This window comes from Protopterus annectens, chromosome 5.part0 (genome assembly GCF_019279795.1).
Source record: "Protopterus annectens isolate FY-2018-M chromosome 5.part0, PAN1.0, whole genome shotgun sequence".
Classification (NCBI taxonomy): domain Eukaryota; kingdom Metazoa; phylum Chordata; order Ceratodontiformes; family Protopteridae; genus Protopterus; species Protopterus annectens.
Genome location: NC_056735.1, coordinates 1923885193 through 1923909428, shown reverse-complemented (window position 1 = coordinate 1923909428; position 24236 = coordinate 1923885193).

The following is a 24236-nucleotide window of genomic DNA, read 5'->3' as shown; positions in this document are numbered from 1 at the left end:
GAATGGCAATATAATTGAGTGAGGTCTGAACACAACCAGGAAACACCAGGGATTCAGAAGACCCTATTTACATTGGTGGGAAGTCTGGCTTCTTCAATAGATTATGAAAGTGACAATGAATATCCTCGTTTGCCTAAAGGGGGTAATCCTAGATATTTGAATAAGACTTTTCAATGTGAAAGATCTTGTCAAAATGAGAATTGAAAATGACCTAGAAGTAAACAGGGGAATGGACAAGAATTTTACAGGGAACCAATCTAAAGCTCCCATTCATATAAATGATCAAGTGGTATTAATGTGAGTGAACAATCAATATTAAAATGAAAATTTGATTATTTAGTGAATTTGTCAGGATGTCATTTAACTTATGATGAAAAACAAGTATTAAACAGAGGTTTAAAGTTTATACCTACCATCCTGACTAGGATGCATGAAGTTAAATGTGAAATGTTTTAATTAATTAGAAAGTTACATTTGAGGGATTATTTTAAGGGCAGCAATAAAAATAAAGAACGTGTGGCACAATGTGAGAATGAAAATGATACAAGTATTAAGTGAAGATATTTTTCACTCTTGTATGTCGGAATGTGAAATTAATGCTTATTGCAAATTTAACACTGAAGATATTATGCATAAAAGTGACTTTATCCTCCCTTTCAGGAATGAAGAAATACAACAATTTTCTACCATGGTACACTATAATATAAAGAAGGAGTTAAATTTGTTCTTTGAAAATAAGGTGAATATGGTGTACATCTTAAGTAAAAGTGAATGGCTAGGTTGGCTAGGTTTACAGAAACTTAGTCAGAATAGACATCTGGTATTCAAACCAGCAGCCAAAGGTGGAAAATTGGTGATCATGCATTTTACTCAATATTTGGATATGTATTATACACATTTAAATAATGTTAAAGTGTATGAAAAAGTGAGTTTGGAATTTTATTATACAACACTGGATCAATACAAGAGTTTGTTAGATAAAGGGTACAGATTGAAATATTTTTCAAATGATGATATACAGTATTAATTTAATATTAAAAAATGCACTATGGCATACTTTTTTGTGTGCCTAAAATTCCCAAGAGTATGATGGATCCACCAGGGTGCCCCATTGTGTCTGCATGTGGGTATTTCACCCATAACTCGTCATGCTTTTTGTACAAGTATTTATTAGAAGAAGTTAGAACATTGCTTTAATATCAAAAGGATGTTTTGATGTATTTTATTGTGATAGATGTAGTCAACTTATACAAAAGTAGTCAACATTCATATGGTATGGAGGCTATATTATATTTTTCAGGATTTCCCAAAAATATATTATGGAGATGATTAACTAATGATTAGAACATAATATTTTTGAATTTAATGGGGTTTTGTAGAGACAGGTACAAGGAACAGCTATGGGGGCAGACTTTGCCCCATATATGCTAACTTGTTTATGGGACTTTATGAAGATCATTATATATACAACAATAGCTTTTTTAGGAAATACGTGGTGAGTTACTATATATGTATATATATATATATATATATATATATATGTGTGTGTGTGTGTGTGTGTGGATTCCATACACTTGGTCGAATTTCATTTGGTCAAAAATGATTCCAGGCATTACACTTGACTGAAAGCTCACTTGACTGAAAGCTCACTTGGTCGAAGTTCATTTGGTCGAAAATGGAATATAGCCCCGGCCCCACTGCATTGCAACCCTGGAGTGAGAATATTAAATAAGAGGGGGGTGTGGTGGGCACAGCCCCCCACAATGAGGGGTGTGGGGTGCATAGCCCCCCCCACACATAATTTGAATGTATTCGTTATAAGAAGGTATATCCATTAGAAATGCATTGATATATATATATATATATATATATATATATATATATATATATATATATATATATATATACATTTAGTAAAAACTATTAGCATAATGTCATAATGTGGGGGGCACAGCCCCCCACACACCCCTTATTTAATATTTTCACTCCAGGGTTGCACTGCAGTGGGGCAGGGGCTATATTCCATTTTCGACCAAATGAACTTCGACCAAGTCAGCTTTCAGTCAAGTGAGCTTTCAGTGAAATGAACTGCCTGGAATAATTTTCAACCAAGTGTAATTCGACCAAGTGAATGGAATCCATATATATATATATATATATATATATATATATATATATATATATATATATATATATATATATATATGTGTGTGTGTGTATATAGATGATTTAATTTTTATACGTAAAGGAGGACAAAATCAGGTAGAGGGGGTCATCTTTAGTTTGCATCAAAATAGATTCAACATTCAGTTTGATGGTCTACAAGTAGGTAAGGTAGTAAATTATTTATATGTAACCCTACAAGGAGATATGAGTGGTCCCATGCAAATAAGGATACACAGGAAATTTGAAACACTATGATCGTATTTTGCTTGGAGAAAGCTGTCAACCTCCACACACACATTAAAAGCTGTTCCTTACAGAGAATTTTTGAGAATAAGGAGATTGTGTAATAATGAGGAAGAATGTCAGCAACAGTTAGAAAAAGCTAAGCAAATGTTCTTGAACAGAGGATGTGAGAGAACAATAGTGGAGGAAGGTATTAATAAATTACAATAGAAAAGTACAGGTCCAGAAAGAGACCAAAGAAGAATAATAAAATGGAGTTAAAAATTAAAGTCAGGAACTAGAAAAATTACATTTTGTTACCAAGTACACAATGTTCTGAGAGAAGTTAAATAACATAAGATATATTTGGGGGAACCTAGAAAAATGTAAAAATTTAGATTTAATGAACATACAGTTACAAACAGGAATTCAAAAAGCCCAAAGCGGATGGTGAGATAATAAAGCCCAAGGAATGATAGTTTTTAAAAGCACAATTTATTACACATAAACGCTGAACAACCATACATTTTTGTTTATAATCACTTCATCAGGTGTGGGTCAAACTACAAATCCATTCCATTTATAGCCTTCCTATTTCAAATCAGCCAATGACAAACATACTTTAGTGAGACTCAATTAAACAAATACATACATATATCCTTTCCTTAATAAAATGCAGATTATTCACCCTGAACCTACAGTAAAACCAGTTTTTATTAAAATATTTATAAGCAATTCATGAAATATCTATGATAAATTAAAACATTTAGTAATGACTATAAACATGTTAAAAAAAGATTTGTGTTAAAAAATACATTAATATAGCATTGGTTCCATCTTGTGATTAAAATGAAAATTACATCCTTAAATATTCCTTCTGTTAAGCAGACAAATTCATGAATAACATTATTATCAGTACATAAGAAAGAGTAAAATGTTTTTACCATTTTTTAAAAAATAACTAAAATAGGGAAAACATAAGCTTAGTGTGAACACTAAAATATGTAGTACATCAAGTTGTATTTTCTTCTTGTTACAATTTTGCTGCTCTTAATTTCAGCAGGGAACTTATAGAGATGTGGTCATTTAGCCCAGGTTTCTTATTTGCCTCAAGGGTTAACTGCCACCAAAGTTCTTTGTACTCTATAGTCTCTTTCCATAACCATCCTCTTTTTTTTCTATCCACTTTTTCCAATACAAAAAATAGAAAGTGTGCATTAATGCTTTCCTGCTTATGCTTATATAGGGCATTTGTACATTTTTTGTTTTGTACATCATATAAATGTTCATATAATCTTCTCCTAACTTTATGTTCAGATTTCCCTGTATAAAATCCATCACATTCCTAACAAGCTGCCAGGTATACTAGACCATTGCTATCACAATTTGAAAATTCCTTACCCTCCAGGACCTATTTTCTACATTGCAAAAAGATACTTTCCTTATTATACAAATATGAGCATTGAGAACAATGGCCACACTTGTAAGTTCATTTTCTTTATTATTTCTAACAACCCCTTCTTGATAACTAGTTTCTAATAAGCTTTTTAGGTTCCTAGAATTATTATATACAATCTTAATTTTATCTTTCTTAATATTTTCCAGGTCCATAAGGGTTAGAAATCTTTCCCATTCTTTATTTATAATGTCCCTAACTACATATGAACTATGACTGCATTCTAAAATTAAAGCTTTGTTAAAATTCACATCATTCTCACAAATGCTACTTACTGAATGTACAGTTTGCTTTATTACCTGCCCTAAAATGGGCTGGTATTTGTCCTTTATACTTTCTAATACCTCTCTTTCCACTTCCTTCAACATTTGCTCTGGATACCCCCTTACTTTAAACATTTCTTTTAATAATACCATTTCATGGTGGAAATCTTCTTTGTTAGAGGTCATTCTATACCCCCTTATATATTGCCCTTTCACTATATTTATTTTGTAATGTTTGGGGTGGGCACTGTCAAAATGTAAAAAGGAGTTTTAATATGTTGCTTTTCTATACACTTTGGAATTAAATTTATCATCTTTCTTATAAATTTCTACATCTAGATATGTAAATCTCAAGCAGTTAGTACTTTGATTTACATATTCTATAAAATTTGCCACTTCATTTTCAGTGGCTACCCAGAATATTACAATATCGTCCAAAAATCTTTTGTATACAATCCATTCCTTCTTATATAGTGAATCTAATACCCATTTTTCTTCCCACTTGGCTAAAATCAAATTGGCGTAGGTGGGTGCACTTGCTGCACCCATCGCTACACCTTGAATTTTATGGAAAAAATCCCCTTTAAAATACACAAAATTATATTTTAAAACTAATTCCATAAGCTGCATAACCACAACCTTTTCATTTAGAGATAAATAATTGTCCTCATATACAATTTCTTCTAACAAGTTTAGGCCTTCTCGGTGAAGAATACAGGAAAATAGATCTACTATATCTACAGATTTTTGGACGATATTGTAAGATACTGTTTGTCGTTTTTGCATTTAAGTTACCTGTAACACATTGCACTTAAGTTACCTGGCACTTGCTCACTAAAGCAATTATATGTCAGCACTAAAAATTAAAAGCACTACACCCTCACTCCCCACTGGCCCTGGTTTTCAATTATTAAGGAATTCCCAATATTATTCTAGCATGTCCAAAGGTCAGTTGTCAATCTCCTCTCCGGTCCAGCTGGTGAATCTGGGAATCTTGAGGCAATGTTACAACTGCCTCATGTACACAGACAACCCTCTCCTCCTCCCAACAAATTCCAACACATGTGAGAGATGCAACCATATAGCCAAACTGGAGGCTAAGCTCTCTCAACTCAGTACTGGCATAACCAGTCAGGAGGAGAAGGAAACCATACTCACTACAATTCCAGTCTCACATAGACCTACCATGACAGCAAAGCAAACACATAATCACACAAAAACATACTCGGAGGCTTTAAATAAAGATCTGCCGAAGCAGCAGAGACCTCCAAAGCAGACACCCAAGCAGCCGCTACCCCAAAACAAAACACGTGCAACACATATCTCACAAAGCCAGTGTGCCAAACAGTCACAGCCCTTAAGACTAAACAACACACCTGATACACTTGTAATAGGTGACTCTATCGTCAGGCACACTGACGTCCCGCTCACCAGGCTGAACAAGGAGAGGGTCACGGTGAGCAGCCTGTCGGGTGCTAGGATCCGCCACATAACACAAGCACTCAGGTCACTCCAAGGCAAGTACAAATATGACTCAGTCATTGTCCATGCTGGTGTGAATGACCTGAGACGTACCTCCCTGGACTACATGAAAAGAGACATAAAGGAGCTCTCTGAGCATGTAGCCCAGGCCGGTATGACCCTGACCTTGAGTAGCATCTTACCCTCACCAAGAATGATGCCACAATATGAAGACAAGATGATGAATTTCAACAATTGGCTTAAGTACTGGTGTCATTCAAAGGGGATCCAATGCCTGTCAGCTTGGGATGATATGCTCGACAAGCCACGATGCTTCGCTAGGGACGGCTTGCACCTGTCACCCCTGGGCTTTCGGATATTGGCAAAGGCTCTTGCTACCCCCATAGTGCCTTTTTTAGGCAAGGCTCAAAAGACAAACCCACCTCCATAGGTATCACAAGGGATAAGAAACTAAGAGTAATGCTGCTCAATGCCAGAAGTCTAAACCTCAAGATGCACGCACTCGAAACTCTCCTTAGCATGGAGAACATCGATATCTGTGCAGTAACAGAAACCTGGTTCAGGGCTCCCGAGAGCACCCCAGTACTACCAGGTTATACCTCATACCATGCTTTTCGGCCCCAAAACTTGGACCGAACCACAAAAGGAGGGGGAGTATCGATATTCATCAAAGATACCCACACCTCCAGGTTGGTGGCAAAGCACGAAGCATCAGAGACTATCCATGTGCAACTAACAGTGGGTAAAACTGCCTTCCAGTTTATAGCCTGCTACAGACCACCCTCCCAAACCCAGGAACCCCACTCGGCCTTCCTGAAAACACTGGAAAATATGAAGGTCTCTCCAAACACCATTATATTGGGCAACTTCAACTACCCAAACATAGACTGGGAGCATTACTCTAGCTCCAACACCCTAGCCCAAAGGTTCCTAGAATTTATAAACTCAAATGCTATGGAACAACTTGTTACCACTCCCACAAGAGGGGAAAACATACTGGACCTGATCATCACCAACATGGGGACTCTATGCTCCAGACCAGAAGTGTATCCCTCACTGGTAAGATCAGACCATAAACTAATCTCACTGGATATTCACATCCCGACCCCACCCCCTGCCCAGAAAACCACAGTGAAAAACTTCTCTAAAGCAAATTTTACACTCCTCAAAACTGAGTTGGAATCCTTCAAAGCCCCTGGGCCTGTGGAAAATACGGCCCAGACCGCAGAATCCTTTATAAACGCATTCTATGAACACCTTCAGGAATGCATGGATCATGCGATCCCAAATAAAACTAAGACCCAATCCTCCAAAGGCAGACGTCCTGTCTGGTGGACCCCAGCCATAAACAAACTATACAATAGAAGGAGGAAGCTACTAAATGATAAAGCAAAATCCCAAAAAGGGAAGGCATCACTGATCAGTATTAGCAAAAAACTACGGGCACACATAAAATTGTCTAAGGCCAGCTTCGAGAGAAAAATTGCACAGGACACTAAGGATAATCACAAGGCTTTCTTTAGTTATGTTAGGAACCTGGGTGGTAATTCCCAGATATGCTCAGAATTAGTCCAAAATGACAAAAAATACACCGAACCCACAGACATTGCCAACATCCTAGCTGACAGGTTCAGCGCAAACTTCTCCCCCCCACCAAAAGGGCAAATATCTATCCCAGCAGAGTGCTGCCCCCCTGACATCTCAGATGCTCAGGTACGAGCCGCCCTCTCCAAAGCAAAAAAAAAAGCATCAGTGGGACCAGATGGTGTCCTGGGCTGCGTCCTACATGAACTCAAAGAAGAGCTAAACCCAAACATAAAACTACTGTTCAATCTCAGCCTTACTACAGGATATGTGCCCAAAGAGTGGCGTACAGCAACAGTGGTCCCTCTTCACAAAGGTGGTGCCTCAACGGATCCTGGAAACTATCGCCCCATAAGCCTGACTAGCTTGGTCTGCAAAGCTATGGAAAGGATCATCATGGACCTCATAAATAAAGATATTGGGGACCTACAAACACTGGATCCTACCCAGTTCGGCTTTGTTAATGGCAGATCCTGCCTCTTAAACCTGGTTGATTTCTTTGAAACAGTCACCAAGGCCATTGACGAGGGGAAGGTGGTCCACACAGCCTACCTGGACCTCAAAAGCCTTCGATACAATACCCCACTTGGGCATTATAGATAAGCTCACCAGCTTAAATATAAACCCCTATGTCACTAGATGGATTGCAAACTGGCTCAAGGACAGAACCCACATGGTTAGAATTGCTGGAGCCATGTCAGACTCCAAACCAGTTACAAGTGGTGTCCCACAAGGCTCAGTCCTGGGACCTCTCTTGTCCGGTATATATTTCTCAGAGGTACAGGCCAACACGGAAGGACTGTGGCTGACCAAGTTCGCAGATGACTGCAAACTGGGTGCCATAATCGACTCTCCAGCCGACACAAGCATCCTCCAAAAGGGCCTCATAGAAACAGACAACTGGTGCCAGTGCCATGGCCTCAAGCTAAATGCCAAAAAGTGTATAGTCATCCCCTTTGGCAAAAACAAAGTGCCCACAAATTACCACATAGGTGGAAATCCATTAAGTACAGAAGAAGTAATTAGGGACCTGGGGACCCAAGTTGATAGCAATCTCTCATTTGACAACCACGTGGCCAAAGTGGTTAGAAAAACATTTTATATAGCCCACCTAATCATGAAGGGATTCACATCAAGATCAGGGGAGGTCATCGTGCCTCTTTACTCATCCTTCATCAGGCCCATAATTGAGTACAATGCCCTTTTGGGATGTACCTTACCAGACACCTGCAGCAACTGGAAAGACCCCAAAAGTACCTCACCAAGAGGATCAAAGGGCTCAAACAGATGCCATATGCTGCCCGGTTAAAGAAACTCCAGCTCTACTCAGTGGCATACCGCCTGTTCAGAGGCGATCTGTGCCTGACGTATAAAGCCATGTCCAACCCGGAATTAATGGACATGCTGCACCTCAGAAAATCCAAATCCCATCGAGCTACGCGCTCGAGACTTGAACCTCAGCACTGAAATAAATAGGACATGCTGGAGGGACAGATTCATAACCCAGAGGCTCCCTTCACTCTGGAATAAAATCCCAGTCCAGGTTAGGCAGAGTCCCTCATTGACTCTCTTCAAGAGGAATCTTGATGAGTGGATGGGAGATCGTAGGTTTTCCCCGGGTATCACTTCTGTGTCACTGTTAGATAGAGGCACAGTATACTAACCTCGAAAAAGGGCATAGCAAAATAAATTTAAAATGGGTGGCGAAAGCCAAACACATTCTGGCTAGGCTTATAAATGCCCTAGGGCAGATAGCCTAGTATGAACCTATGAACCTATGAACCTATGGTTAAAAATATTAATGTTTCTTTATATTTTTCTTGGGTTAAACATCTAAGAAAATCCCAGGAATCTTTTAGTATGTTTTTCTTTTCAGTCCATAGTCTTTTCAATTTGCTATCTATATATTTTGTCAAGGGTAATGTTTTTGTCCCATCGGCTGAAACAATTGGCCTCAGGTGTGGGTCTTCCCCATTTCTATGGATTTTAGGTATAACAAAAATGGTAGCTACTTTGGGTTTTTCCACTTTCAAATATGAATAGGTATTACGGTCTATAGAACCATCCATTAATAAATCTTCTAGGACCATATCAATTCTATGATATACAATATTTATTTCATTCATAGAAACTGTTTCATATTTATTTGAATCTCTTAACATATCATTCATTTTTCCTTCGTACATAAAGCTATTCTTAATTACCATTCCCCCTCCCTTGTCGGGTTTCATTACCCTTACATTTGCATCTTTTCTCATTTCCTCTAAGACCTTAATTTCTTCTAAATCTAAATTTTTCTTATACCTAATTTTGCCATATTGTTTTCTTATCTCTCTCTTTCTACCAAACCCTCAATATTTTTAATTTGTGGATGTATTGGTGGGTTGTATATACTTCTTTTCACTAGTCCTTGTTGTTCATTTCTTGTGTTATGCTCAAATATAATTTGGAAATTAATTTTTCTTATAAACATTTGATATCCATTAAAACATTGGCCAAGTCTCACTTCCTATTGGGTATAAATTGAATTCCTTTTGATAATAATTTAAAATGTTCCTTAGTTAAAACTATAGGACTATAATTATAAATACTACAGTTTTCATAAATATATCTAAATGGGTTGTTTGGGTCCTGCACAATATCAATGTTTTGTATAATATTGTTTTCTCCTGAGTCAGGGTGGGGAGCACTGTCCATATTTAGTACCTCCCCCTCCCCCTTGTTGCCCCCCCTCGAAAATTTGAAGTATTTTGCTGTTGATATTCCGTTCAGTTTTTAATTCTTTCAGATCTTATTTGGGGTGATTGGTTAAAGTCATCTTGTTCTGAAACTTGTTCTCCTATTCTAACGTGTTCTTCATTGTTAGTGTCTCTCCATTCCCTCTTACTACTATTTTCCCAAAACCTAGTATATGTTTTTGGTTTTGGGTAACTATTATGATTTTTATATTCAGTAATATCATGTTCCAACTTCCTTATCTTTCTTTTAATAAGTTCATTACATTGTCCGTCAACTTCTCTTTGAATATCATAATATTTTTCTTGTTCATCAGGAATGGAAAACATCAAGTCATTTTTAATAGAGTTATTCACACTCTCAATTTCAATGAACACATTTTTCTTTACCCTATTATTTTCTTCAATAATACATTTAAAAACATCTAACCCACATCTGTTAAAAAACTCAATTAATTTATTGTGAAAAGTGTTTCCTGTTGTTACATTATTTGGGTATTTCCACATTCTTAATTCTTTGGGCACAATGTCTTGGGAAATACACTCTTGTAAATAACTGTTTTCAATATCTAAACTTTTACATTTAAATATTAATTTATGAAATTTCATTAACTGATTCTTAAAACTGTCCATTTCTACTACAAATATCACAGTTCTATTTTTAAAATTGGAGGAAAAACTAACCTGCAACCATTCCTTTAATTCAGTATGTCCATTATTGTTTTTATGTCCCAGGTTGCTTTTTCCTTGCCCCAATGGTATAGAAAACATTCGACTATTACTGGCGCAGGCTTCATCTTCTCTAGAACTCAGCATCCTTGGAGTAAGGTTAAAACCCTGTTCATCGTCATTTTCACACCCGTTTATACTGCAAACGGCTTCAGAATTGTCACATCCTCTTTTACTATTCGTTTTATCACTCCGTTTACCTCCATGAGTGCAGACTACACTCTGGTTCTGCATGTCATGCATGGTAGATGCCAATTCCACCATTGATTGGCTGAGGGGTGTTAAGAGTTCAATCAATTGTGTTAGTTGGCCAACCAGCTTGTTCACTTGACCAACCTCTTCCTTCCTGCCATTCTCCGTCGCTCCTTCACTCGTTTCACAATCCATGTTTAAAAAACACTAATAATTGACCAAAAACACCAAATGGGCAAGCCAAAACCATGAATTCAAAAAGCCCAAAGTGGATGGTGAGACAATAAAAGGAACAATCGTTTTTAAAATCACAATTTATTACACCTAAATGCTGAACAATCGTACGTTTTCATTTATAATCACTTCATCAGATGTGGGTCAAACTACAAGTCCATTCCATTTATAGCCTTCCTATTTCAAATCAACCAATGACAAACATAATTTAGTGAGACTCAATTAAACAAATACATACATATATCCTTTCCTTAAAATATGCAGATTATTCACCCTACTGAATTAAAAAAGGCACCTCGTCATGTATACCCTATTAGTGTTCTGTTGAGGTTCAACTAGACTGCTGTTATGTAATCCTCAGATCTGAATATGATGGCACGACTTATGATGTGGACAACATAGCCTTTCCATACCACTGTGGACACTTGGTGGTTGAATTTCAGATTACTATCTGGGTGTGGTATCTATATTAGAAGAACAAAATGACACGTAAACCCCGAAGTCTGAAAACAGGGAAGTTACAGAAGAGAATTTTTTTTTCCTAGGGAAAAAAATTGCTGCTCCAAAAAAAAAAAAAAAAAAAAAAACATTATAAAGACCAAATAAATGGGGGGGCTTCACCCTCCCCCCCCCTTAAATATACCAACTCTGAAATTGCACAGTGGAGAAAACAGCAAAGTCCCAAGAACAACCCAGCAAATTTTCCCTAGGAAAAGAATCACTGTTCTGTAACTTTGCTGGTTTCAGACTTCAGGTTTTACATATCGATGAAAGAGCGTTCACTCTTTAGTCCCTTCTCTCTTCTAATATAGACCCCTGTGTGTGTTCTCAAGTCTTGCATCACTGGATGCCAGCATAGTGGGAGTGTTGTCAATGCTCTAATTAGCTGGTACTTCTACTTTGCAGAAGGACAAAATAAAGATACATTTTTTGCATTTATTTGTAGACTGTGCAGCTTTGTTACCAATCATTTGTCTGTTTTAGCCCTGCTCTAGTATTTTATCATCATTTGTGGATTTAGTGATTGCACCCAATATGCAAGAATCAAGAAACATGGTAAGCCAAAGGCTGTATACTTTAGCCTGAACTGTGGCAAAATAGATTCCAAACAGTAAGGGCCAAGCCCAGATCTCTGGGGTACAGCAATGGTGACAGCTGTACTGGCACAGGCTGATTCACCAACTTTCACAGCCTGTGTTCTGTTAGTGAACCAATTGGTTGCCCATCTAGTGATGCAAGGGTTAATTCCCAGCTGGGTGAGTTTGTCAATGATACCTGAACAGGGGATTGTGTACAAACCCTATGCCAGATCAAGATAGGCAGTATTCACAGTCTTACCTTTATCCAGGTCTATACCACAGATTCAATGAGCTGTGACATCACAGATCACCTATAGCATGACTCAGCACATACAACTTCCTGACATGGTTGAATACACACTTCAACACAGTCTCCACACATACTATGTTGCATCGAAGGATATACATCAACATGCATCCATCTGAGTTACAGGGTACAGTACCTGATACATGCATGTATAGACACATCCTGACTCTCCTCATCTGTGAGGTAGACCAACATGTCATAATGGACCTTTTCTAAATGGACACTAATAATATCCCGACTGTGTGCAACAGACCTGTGTGAGTTGCTAATGCCACATAATGTCTGTTACAACTGTCAGATGTCCTCAAAGAGGCCATCAACAGCATGCATAATGACAACACTATCATCCTATTTGAACTTGACAAGCCCAAAGCATTTGACACAAATCTATTATTATTATTATTTATTTTACATTTGTTGACCAGGCTAGTCTAACTGGATATATGTCCATTTTCAGTAGAGGCCCGGGGAGAAAGGCTCCAAGCACTAGCAGTGACAAAGAATACAATATTTAGTAATTAGTCAAGTAAGTTACAGTATATTGTCTGTGTTGGCAAGAACAAAAATAATAATAAGTCATTTAGTAGGTTGAAGTTAATATCAATAACAATGAGATAAACAAAGACAATAATATATATATATATATATATATATATATATATATATATATATATATATATATATTTTTACACTGAGGTATTCACTCAGCACTGTCAGATGTGGCCATAAACCCCTATATCACCAAGTGGGTACACCAGTGGATCACATATGTGCCATCTAAATATGCTGGAATGTGTGAAGTGACCTAGAACTCAGGTCCAGTAATCAGGTCCATACATCAGGGCTGTCTGCTAGGCCCTTTCCTATTATTGACTTCACAGACATCATGAATGACATACACATCCTGTATCCAAACAGCTGCTTTGAGGACTACAGATTGTGGGCAATCATTGACTCCAAATGTGATATTAGTATAATACAGACAGTATCAGCACACACCAAAGATTGCTGCCACAGCTATGACAACACCTGCAGTGAAACAAAAACATGGGCATATTTGTTAAATCATGACAACAAATGCACAACCCAAGGATAATGTAGATATCACACTATATAATCAGACCAACTGGTCTGTGACCTGTGTCCTGAGGTACATGGTATGTGGAACATCCACCAGCATGTAGCCACAGTGTTGACTACTCATAGATTGATAGGTTCATAGGAAGTTACTATGTTATTGGCCCTAGGGTCTTTATAAGCTTAGCCATGTTATACCCTTTTTCCCTATTGACCAAGTTGTATGATCTATACTTGTAGTACGAGTCTATGATCAGCACCAGCTGCCCCAATCCATGAGGGACATAGGTGACACCCCAAGGGGAAATTTATGGTCTCCCATCCAGTTGTCTAAGTTATGCTTAAAAGGGGTCATTGAAGATCTCTGTTTTACGTGAATTGGGAGTTTATTCCAGAAGAGTGGCAATCTCTGGGAGACATATCTGTCTCTCCAGCATATCCTGTTAATGTCACAGGCTAGGTTAAAATCCCTAGAGTGGGTGAATCTTGCCCATTTGACTTGTGGATGTGCACCATTTCCATTATGGCAGGGTCCAAGGCTGCTCTGTAGGCCAGGCACAAGTCACCTCTCAGCAGCCTATAAGATACAGAGTATAGTGACAGGGCCTTTAGTCTGTTCATGTAGGTGATATGTTGAAGGCCCTGAATTTTCTTGGTGAGAAACCTCTGAGATCTGTCCAGCTGCTGCAGGTTTCTGGTAAGGTACATACAGAAGGGAGCATTGTACTCTATTAGTAGTCTGATGAGGAATGAGTACATGGGAGTTGTAACATCCTTAGCTCTGGATGTGATGCCCTTACTTATGAGATGTGTAGTGTAGAAGTCCTTCCTTACCACTCTGGACACATGGTGATTAAAGTTAAAGTTGCTATCAACATGTGTTCCCAAATCTCTCAACACAGGGTTTGAGCTAAGTTGCTATCATCCTGTGTTCCCAAATCTCTCGCCACAGAGTTTGAGCTAAGGGGGTATTATTAATAGTGTAATTTGCAGGAAATTACCCTTTGCCAAAAGTGATGATACATTCTTTTGCATTTAATTTAAGTCCATGGCTTTGGCAACAGTCATTTGTCTGTGTAAGCCCTTTTTGTAGTATGTCAACATCACTGGGGGACTCAATGATTGCACACAGTTTACAATCATTGGTGATCTTGGTAAGTCACAGGCCATCTATTTTCATCTGGACTTCTGATAAATAGATTCCCAACAGTAGGGGCCCAGCACAGATCCTTGTGGTCCCACCGGTAACTAGTCTGCCAGTAGAGGTGGAACCCCCGACTTTGACTGTATGCTTTCTGTCAGTGAATCAGTTGGCACCCATCTAGTGACATATGGGTTATTTCCCAGCTGGTGAGATTCTCAATGATGCCTGAGTGGCGGATTGTGTCAAAAGCCTTGGCTAAGTCAAGATAGGCTATATGTATTGTTTTGCCTTCATCCAGGGATTTGGTGACATTCTTGAAGAAGTCCGCCAGGTTTAATATACATGATCTACCCTTAATGAAGCCAAAGTGGGTTGGGTCAAGAGTTTGAAGGTCATCATGTCTTTGTTGATAATGTCCATGAAGATTCTCCCTATGGCCTGGCAGATAAAACTGGTTAGGCTTATAGATCTATAGTTCCCAGGTTCAGTTGATAGACCTCCTTTGTGTAAGGGAATTACTGCTGCTGTTTTCACCTCTGCTGGGACAAAGCCAGTACTTAGACTGTGGTTTAAGTGATTGCCAAATTATTCTGTTAGGTCCTGTTTTAGACCACTTAATAAGCAGCTTAAGATGTTATCTGGTCCCATAGTGGCTGTTTTTGGCCATGGAAAGTGTGGTTATGACCTGCTCTTTAGAGATACCAGGTAGAGGTCTGGTGGTGACAGGTATATTTTAGGATATTTCTGGTGGGGACGGGGAGGATGAAGTTTTTGCTGACTCTCTAAACCTGTCTGGTGGACATCTGCATTAAATAAACTCTATAACAAAAGGAACAATGTGCTGTCCAGGACTAAGAAGAAGTAGATGCCCAGTTGGAAGCAATCTCCCCTTAGCCTGAACAAGCAAATAAGAGCACTAGTGAAATCCTCTAAAGCAAACTTCAAGCCCAAATTGGCCACATCTGCTAGAGACAATCATAAGGCCTTCTTCACATATGCCCACAGTCTCAAAGGAAGCACCAAGATCTGTACAGAGCTATGGTTAAAGGTACCACATATACAAATGCTGTAGATATAGCAAACTTGCTGGCTGACAGATTCAGTGAAAACTTTACTCTATCCCCCATCAGTAAATCAGGACATTCCCATTACCTGCTCCCTTCCCCTTATATCTAGGGAACTGGTCATCACTGCTGCTTCACAGGTAAAAAATACAACCCCCATGGGACACAATGACATCCAAGGCTGATCCTACATGAACTCAGGTAGGAACTTGCAACAACATTAGGTGCCCTATTCAACCAAAGCCTGAGTATCAGCTTTGTCCCAGCTGAGTGGAGGACAGCCACTGTCATCCCTTTGCACAAAGGTGGAGCATCCACTGGTCTTGGAAATTGTAGACCCATCAGTCTAACTAGCCTGATCTGCAAGGCCATGGAAAGGATTATCATGGACCTCATTAACAAAGGCAGTGGCAACGTCCAAACACTCGGTCCCACACAGTTTGGCATTGTCAAGGGGAGGTCATGTCTGTTCAACTCAGTCAATCTCTTTGAGATAGTCACCAATGCCATGGATGAGGGGAAGATGGTGCACACCACCTACCTTGACCTGGCCAAACCCTTTGACACTATTACCCACTCAGGCATAATAGTTAAACGCTCTCAACTAGGCATCAATCCATATGCTACCATATGAGTAGTTAACTGGCTCACTGACAGAACGCACCTAGTCAAAATAGGAGAAGCTATCTTAAGCAGTAGACCCTTAATGAGTTGCATACCTCAGGGTTCGATCTTGGGGCCTCTGTTATTTGGGATATAGTTTTCTGAGGTGCAGGCCAAAACCAGAGGGCTATGGCTGACCATGTTTGCAGATGACTGCAAGCTGGTAGCTGTCATCAATTCCCCTAGTGATGTGGACATCCTCCAAGAGTATGTCACCCAAACAAATGACTGGTGCCGGAAACATGGCCTTAAGCTGAATATCAAAAAATGCATCCATCCCCTTTGGGGAATTATCACATTAATAACAACATGGCAAGCATGCGATCAGTCGTGATGGATTTGGGCACCCAAGTTGATAGCAACCTGAATTTTGACCACTATGTTGCTTCCGTTGTATGGAAAGCTTTCTACATGGCCAACCTTAAAAGCAAGGGTATCTCATCAAGGGACAAGGAGGTCAAAACATCCTTGTATTCTTCCCTTATAAGACCCATTATTGAGTACAATGCCCTATTCATCCTGTACCTCGCAAAGCACATGCAGCAGCTGGACAGACCACAGAAGTTCCTCACCAGGAGTATCAAGGCCCTCAAAAATCTACCATACACTGATAGGCTAAAAGCCATATCTCCCTACTCAGTTTCATACAGACTCCTCAGAGGCAACATCTGTCTGGCATACAAGGCAATCTTGGACCCCGCCTTGATGGGACTACTGCATATCCGCAAGTCAAGCTCCACACAAGTAACCAGCATGTGCAACCTAAACCTGGCCTGTAACATCAACAGGACTTGTTGGTGGGACAGATATGTGTCCCAGAGACTTCCCAATCTGCAGATTAGACTCCCTCTCCACTTCAAGCAGAGTATGTCTTTACCCCTGGATATCTGGATGGGAAACAGAAACTATATCCCTGGGATTCGATCTATATCCCTGCTGGAAAGGGGCATTGGGTGCTAACTTGTCTTAACATGGGCTATACTGGTAGCTAGGCTTATAAGGGCCTCAGGGCTATTAGCCTAGTAACTTCCTATGATCCTATGATCCTATGATCTGTCTGCTAACAGGTTGGTGATGTTCTCAGGGTCAATAAGAGTGGTACTGTCCACTACTAGTTCGGCACAAAGTTGGTCCTTTCCTTTTAGATTTTTGACATCACTAAAGATCGCCTTGTGATTATCCTTAACTTGGGATGCTTGTTTAGCTGCATAATTGGCTTTAGAGGACTTTACAAGATATCTAATTTGCTTGTTCAAGCTAAGGAGGGTGTCCTTCCTCTGCTGAGTCAATTCCCTCTTGTTCTTAGACATTAGATTCTTCCTTTTGTTGTATAACCTATTTATACTTGATGTCCACCAGTGTGGCTTGTTCTTTTGTGAGGACCTGGTTTTGATCTGTTCAGGTACAGCAGAGTCTATACATTTGTATAGGTGTTTATACAGGGCATTTGTTTACACCTGTGTATTGGAGTCATTGTTGACAGTGGTAGCTGGGGGGGTTGAAACAATTTATGCCATCATTTAGGAGACTATACTTTGCTTTCAAGAATTTTTTTTTATCCTTCCTGCTCTTGAGGGGTGGTCAGGTATGATCGTTACTTTGAACAAGATTGATTTATGATCAGACCTTAACAGGGAGGGCAACAAAACAGGGGTAGTGCAGAGACCCCCCCTATGTTGGTGAGTACTAAGTCTAAAACACTCAAGCCCCTTGTGGGGGGGGTGCAGACTTTCCCCTGGATTCTCAAAAGCTTGCACAGAGTGCAAGATTGGTGCAGGAGCTCAAGCAGACAATATGTCTGCCGTGTGATCCAGTAACAGCCTGCAGGAGCATGCACGAGCGCTCCTGCACTAATCCTGCATGGACTAAGCCCTGGTATGAAAATCACCCCATTTACAGGTGAAATATATGCAAATGAGGTGATATTGCAATTCAGGAAGCTTGCAACAGTCCGTGCAAGAATAGTGCTATCTGCAGAAATGTACTCGGTTAGTAATCAAGTACATTTCTGCAAAATCCAAAACGGAGCTATGACAGCTCCAAATAAAGGTTGCATATCATGTAGTAAGCATGCCAATGGTCAAGTATAAGGCCATTGTCATTGCAAACATAAAAAAAATACAAAAAACAACTTTTTTCTTTTAGCTGATCTTGGCTGTTTAATAGTAGGGCAGCGGCATGCAAACAGGATCGGGGGAAAATAATACAATAAACCCAAAACTAAAATCACTATTCTGCCATGCAAGTCAATGGCAGGCAGACAACAACCTGGCCAGTGAGTAGTGGTTGCTAAGGGGGGAGGGTCAGTGTGAGAGATGTAACTATGCATTAGCAGGCAATCCAATGCAAATGAGGAGAAGGATAGGGAATCCCAGTTTTCCCCAACATGTGAGTCAGGTCCTAACAGTGTAATTGTAAGAATAGCTTGATGCAAGCCCAGGAGTTAGGTGACATTGTGGGGTTGTGTCAGGCATACTGTAAACAGATTGGAGCCCTGTGGCTCGGGTTTGCTCCTAGCTTAGCACAGCTAAGCTGGGGGGATCTAAACTTGCTTAGCACTCTTTACAAAGCCTAAGCAGGTGTGCGTGCCACACACTGAGTTTTACAGGAAGAAAACTGAGGTTAAACCAGGAAATGGCAGCAGTGTGCACATTTGAGCACTCTGTTTGTACGGTGCACACACGGGCTTAAACAGGAAGGCAATGGGAAGGGTAAATAGCAGTATGAAGGGAACTTTTAACACTCACAACTGTAAAATGATAGGGGCTGCAATAGCTATCATACAACTTGTGAAAGAGACTGAGGGTGCTGAGGATGTGAATGATGTCGACCATCCCACAGTGAGGAGATGGACGAGAGTGTACAGACCTAGGGTAACCTACCAGGGGCTACATGAGGTGGAGATAGTGGAGCGCTATTGGGTGGAAAGGGACCTCTACAGCTAAGTGTTGAGCTTTGCCGGCCACGTCTGACACATAGAACTAACAGAGGGGAATCCATCCTACTGGATACCAAGGTATGTGTAGGCCTAAGAATACTAGCTACAGGTACCTTCCAAAGGCCAACTGGGGGTATGATAGGGATTTCACAGGCATCAGCATCCAGGGTACTCCACCAGTTCCTGGTTGCCATGTCAGCACATGTCAGTGAGCATGTGTATTTCCCCAACACCCATGAGGCATTGGCCAGCAATATGCAACTGTTCCATCAAAAAGCAGAATACCCTGAGGTAGTGGGTGCTATAGACTGCATGACATACACATCAAAGCACCACCCATTGACCGGGGTAGGGTCTACATCAACCACAAGGGCTTCCCCTCCATCAACTGCCAGGTCATGTGCGATGCCCAGGGCATAATAATGAATGTATGTGCTGGCTGCCATGGAAGCTATCATGATTCCCACATCTGGCATCTAACGCAGCTGTACCAGAGATTTGCCAATGGGGACATCCCTCACAGTCACCTAGTGGGGAATGCTGGATATGCACTGGAGCCATGGCTGATGACACCCATCAGAAATGCACACACACCTGAACAAGAACTCCATAATGAGGCACACGCACAGACAAAAATTATAGCAGAGCATGTGTTTGGGATGCTCAAGTCACAGTTCCGGTGCCTGGACACATCCGGTGGAGCCTTGCAGTACGCACCAGCTATATGTACCCAAATTGTCCTTGTATGTGCCATGCTACACAATATGATCCTGCAGAAACAGCTGCAGCAGGAACAGCATGGGGCAGGGCCACACAGCCTCACACCATTGCCAAGGCCTGCACAGGTACAGAGTGGCTTGGAGGAGGAACAACCTGAGCCTGCCCCAGTAGGCAGAAGGAGGCATGCCCATTATGCCCTGGCCTTGGCAAAGAGGCAATGAATAGCACATACACTGACACAGGAGGGACCCAGGGAATAATACCTCTCTCCGATTCTCACATACAGTAAAAGGGATGCCAAACAGTACACTACCTGTGCCTAACCATGTGTAGGGAGTGTAGTATGTGCATCCGACATCGGCAACTATGTAGCACCACCCTAAATACTGGGACATCCACAAGATAAGTGACTCACACATGCCAGTCAGGGGGGTCACATACCCAACAACAGTCACAGCCAGCAGGACAGGTGTAGAAAAACACAGACAAAGGCTGTGCTATGGCCTCTGAATGAGGCCTATGAATAACCTCCCCCTCAGGCCTACACAGGCAGACTACAGCAGGTCAGGCAGTGGGATGTCAGTTCTGAAGGTTAGGAAGTCAGAAACTAATATGTAGGTAATCAAAAGCTAAGATCCGTAGTGCACTTGTATGCCTCTAGCCAGCACAATAGGTAAGACTACAGACTAAAATGGAGTACCCGACATACTAGTACAGTCCTAGCAAATGTGTACAAGTGTCAGGTGTGCCCCCTCTTCCCACATAGAAATGTAGTCAAAGTCAGGTGTGCCCCCCCAATCCTGTGTAGAAATGTAGAAATAGTCAGTTGTGCCCCCCGTCCTACGTAGAAATATAGTAACAGACAGGTGTGACCCCAAAATCCTGTGTAGAAATGTAGAAATAGTCAGGTGTGCCCCCTCCATCCTACACAGAAATATAGTAACAGTCAGGTGTGCCCCCCAATCCTGTGTAGAAATATAGAAATAGTCAGGTGTACCCCCCATCCCATGTAGAAATATAGTAACAGTCAAGTGTACCCCCCAATCCTGTGTAGAAATGTAGGAACAGTCAGGTGTGACCTCCCATCCCACATAGAAATATAGTAACAGTCAGGTGTGCCCCCCTCAATTCTGTGTAGAAATGCAGAAATAGTCAGGTGTCCTCCACATCCCACGTAGAAATATATTAACAGTCATGTGTGCTCCCCAGTCCTGTGTAGAAATGTAGGAATAGTCAGGTGTGCACCCCCCCACCCTACGTAGAAATATAGTAACAGTCAGGTGTGCCCTCCCCAAAATCCTGTGTAGAAATGTAGAAATAGTCAGGTGTGCCCCCCCATCCTATGCAGAAATGTAGTAACAGTCCATGCCAATTGATTGAATACCCTGCAAAGACAGCATGCTACCTGTAGGTGTACAACACAAAGGTCATCACTGCAGTACAAACCACCTGGACTTGATCCACACATTCAGTACAGACAGACATACTGGGCATGCCCACACACTTAGAGTAGTGAAGGCAATGTCAGTCAACAACATACTGAAAGGTCATGCTGGGTATTCTCACACACTTAAACACATGAAGGCCATGTCTGCAAACCTCAGTGGACCAGACATATCTGGTAGTCGCAGATATTAGTGCAGGCACTCCTCAGTATGCACCACACATGCTTTGCATGCACAGTGGATAGGAATATAGGCATATATGTAAGGACAACACACTATAATAAGCCAAAGGTAGACATACATAGATGTGTGGAAAAGGGTGACTGTTACAAGGAGCTATCCAGGGCTCTCCCACCCAGCACACATCCAAAGGGCCACAACCACATGAGGGTGTGATGTCACACATTGCAGATACTAGCCACCAGTATCTGTCAACATTACAGAGTATGTGGTGCACCTGCCAGCTGTGCAACATGACTGTTCAAGGAAGTAGTCATCTAGCAGCTGTATACACGTACCTGTGGAATATAACCTAGGTTTTGCCCACATATGGAGTGTAAACCCCCTAGATGAATGGGTTATGGCAAATGCACACACACTGCCCTCCCCATAGCCCCGGTATGACAAGCCTGGTGAGGTCATCTACTGTTAAATGCACCTTTGGGAGAGTTGTATCCTAGTAATCTCTGTGGCGCATCCCATAACTGCGTACTACTGTAGTGTGATAAATTAGTTAGGTAAGGGTTCAAACCCCAGCCTTGACAACTGGGTCTGTGTGTGTATATCTGTCTGTCTAGAGAGAAATGTTTTTTAGGGTGGTCATACTCTCTATAATTGAAATGCTCTACTTTGATAAGGCTGCTGATGTCATCTACCTAGAAATACATCCCTGGAAAAGTTGCATCCCAGTATTCCCCATGGCGCATCCCTGAACTGTGTACTGCTGTAGTGTAATAAATGAATTAGGTAGGAGTTCAGTTCCCCAGCATGGCAACTGTGTGTGTGTGTGTGTGTGTGTGTGTGTGTGTGTGTGTGTGTGTGTAGAAAGCAATGCTTTCTAGGGTAGTCACACTCCCTACAATTCAAGTGCTCAAATTTGGCAAGGCTGCTGATGTCATCCACCTAGAGATACACCTCTGGGAAGCTGTAGCGCAGCAATTTCCATTCATAGCATGTCCTGTAACTGTGTAGTGTGATAAATTAGGTAGGCAGCTGTTGTAATCCCAGACATGACAAGTGTGTGTCTGTCTGTGTAGAGAGCAATGCTTTCTAGGGTAGTCACACTCACTACGATTCAAATGCTCAGCTTTGGCAAGGCTGCTGATGTCACCCACCTAGAAATACAGCTCTAAGAAGCTGTTACCCAGTAATTTCCATAGCATGTCCTGTAGCTGCATACTGATCTAGTGTGATAAATTAGGTAAATAGCTGTTCTAATCCCAGACATGGCAAGTTTATGTGTGTGTCTGTCTGTGTAGACACCAATGCTTTTTAGGGTAGTCACTCTCCCTACAATTCAAATGCTCATCTTTGGCAAGGCTGCTCATGTCATCCACCTAGAAATACACCTCTGAGAAGCTGTAGCCTAGTAATCTCCATAGCGTGTCCTGTAACTGTGTACTGCTGTAGTGTGATAAATTAGGTAGATAGCTATCTTAATCCCAGACATGGCAAGTGTGTGCATCTGTCTGTATAAAGATCAATGCTTTTTAGGGTAGAAACACTCCCTAAAATTTAAATGCACATCTTTGACAAGGCTGCTGATGTCATCCACCTAGAAATGCACCTCTGGGAAACTGTAGCCCAGTAATCTCCATAGCGTGACCTGTAACTGCGTACTGCTGTAATGTGATAAATTAGGTAGATAGTTATTGTAATCCCAGACATGGCAAGTGTTTGTTTGTGTGTCTGTCTGTGTAGAGAGCAATACTTTTTAGGGTAGTCACACTCACTACAATTCAAATGCTCATCTTTGGCAAGGCTACTGATGTCATCCACTTAGACATACACCTCTGGGAAGCTGTAGCCCAGTAATCTCTATTACGCATCATATAACTGTGTACTACTGTAGTGTGATAAATTAGGTAGGTAGCTGTTCTACTTCCAGACATGGCAAGTGTGTGTGTGTGTGTGTGTGTGTGTGTGTGTGTGTGTGTGTGTGTGTGTGTGTGTGTGTGTGTGTGTGTGTGTGTCTGACACTGTCTGTGTAGAGAGCAATGCTTTTTAGGGTAGTCACACTCCATACAATTTGTATGTTCTAATTTGGCAAGGCTGCTGATGTCATCCACCTAGAAATATACCTCTGGGAAGGCTGCAGTCCAGGAATCTCCGTAGCACATGCCATAACTGCTGTAGTGTGATATAGACCTCCCTTAGGGGTTCTATACACATGCATGTTGGTTGTGGATGTTTTGTGTGAGTTTCAATGTCTGTGTGGGGAGCAATGCATTTTAGGCTAGTCACACTCAGTACATGTGCAATGGCCTGCTTTGGCAGTCCTGCTGATGTCATCTAATGTGAAATACGCCTTTGGGGAAGGTAGTCTTCAGTAGTCCCCTGTGGTGCTTCCTATAATTGCTATGAACGGGGAGGGGTGTTTGGAATTCACAAGTCCATGAGCCCCCAAATGGAAACAGTGGAACTGAGGTCCCCACCCATGGGAAGTCACCACTGCACCTTCACGGCCCCAAAGGTGACTGTGCTGGTGAATGGGTAGGAGGGGTAGGCTCACCCTCT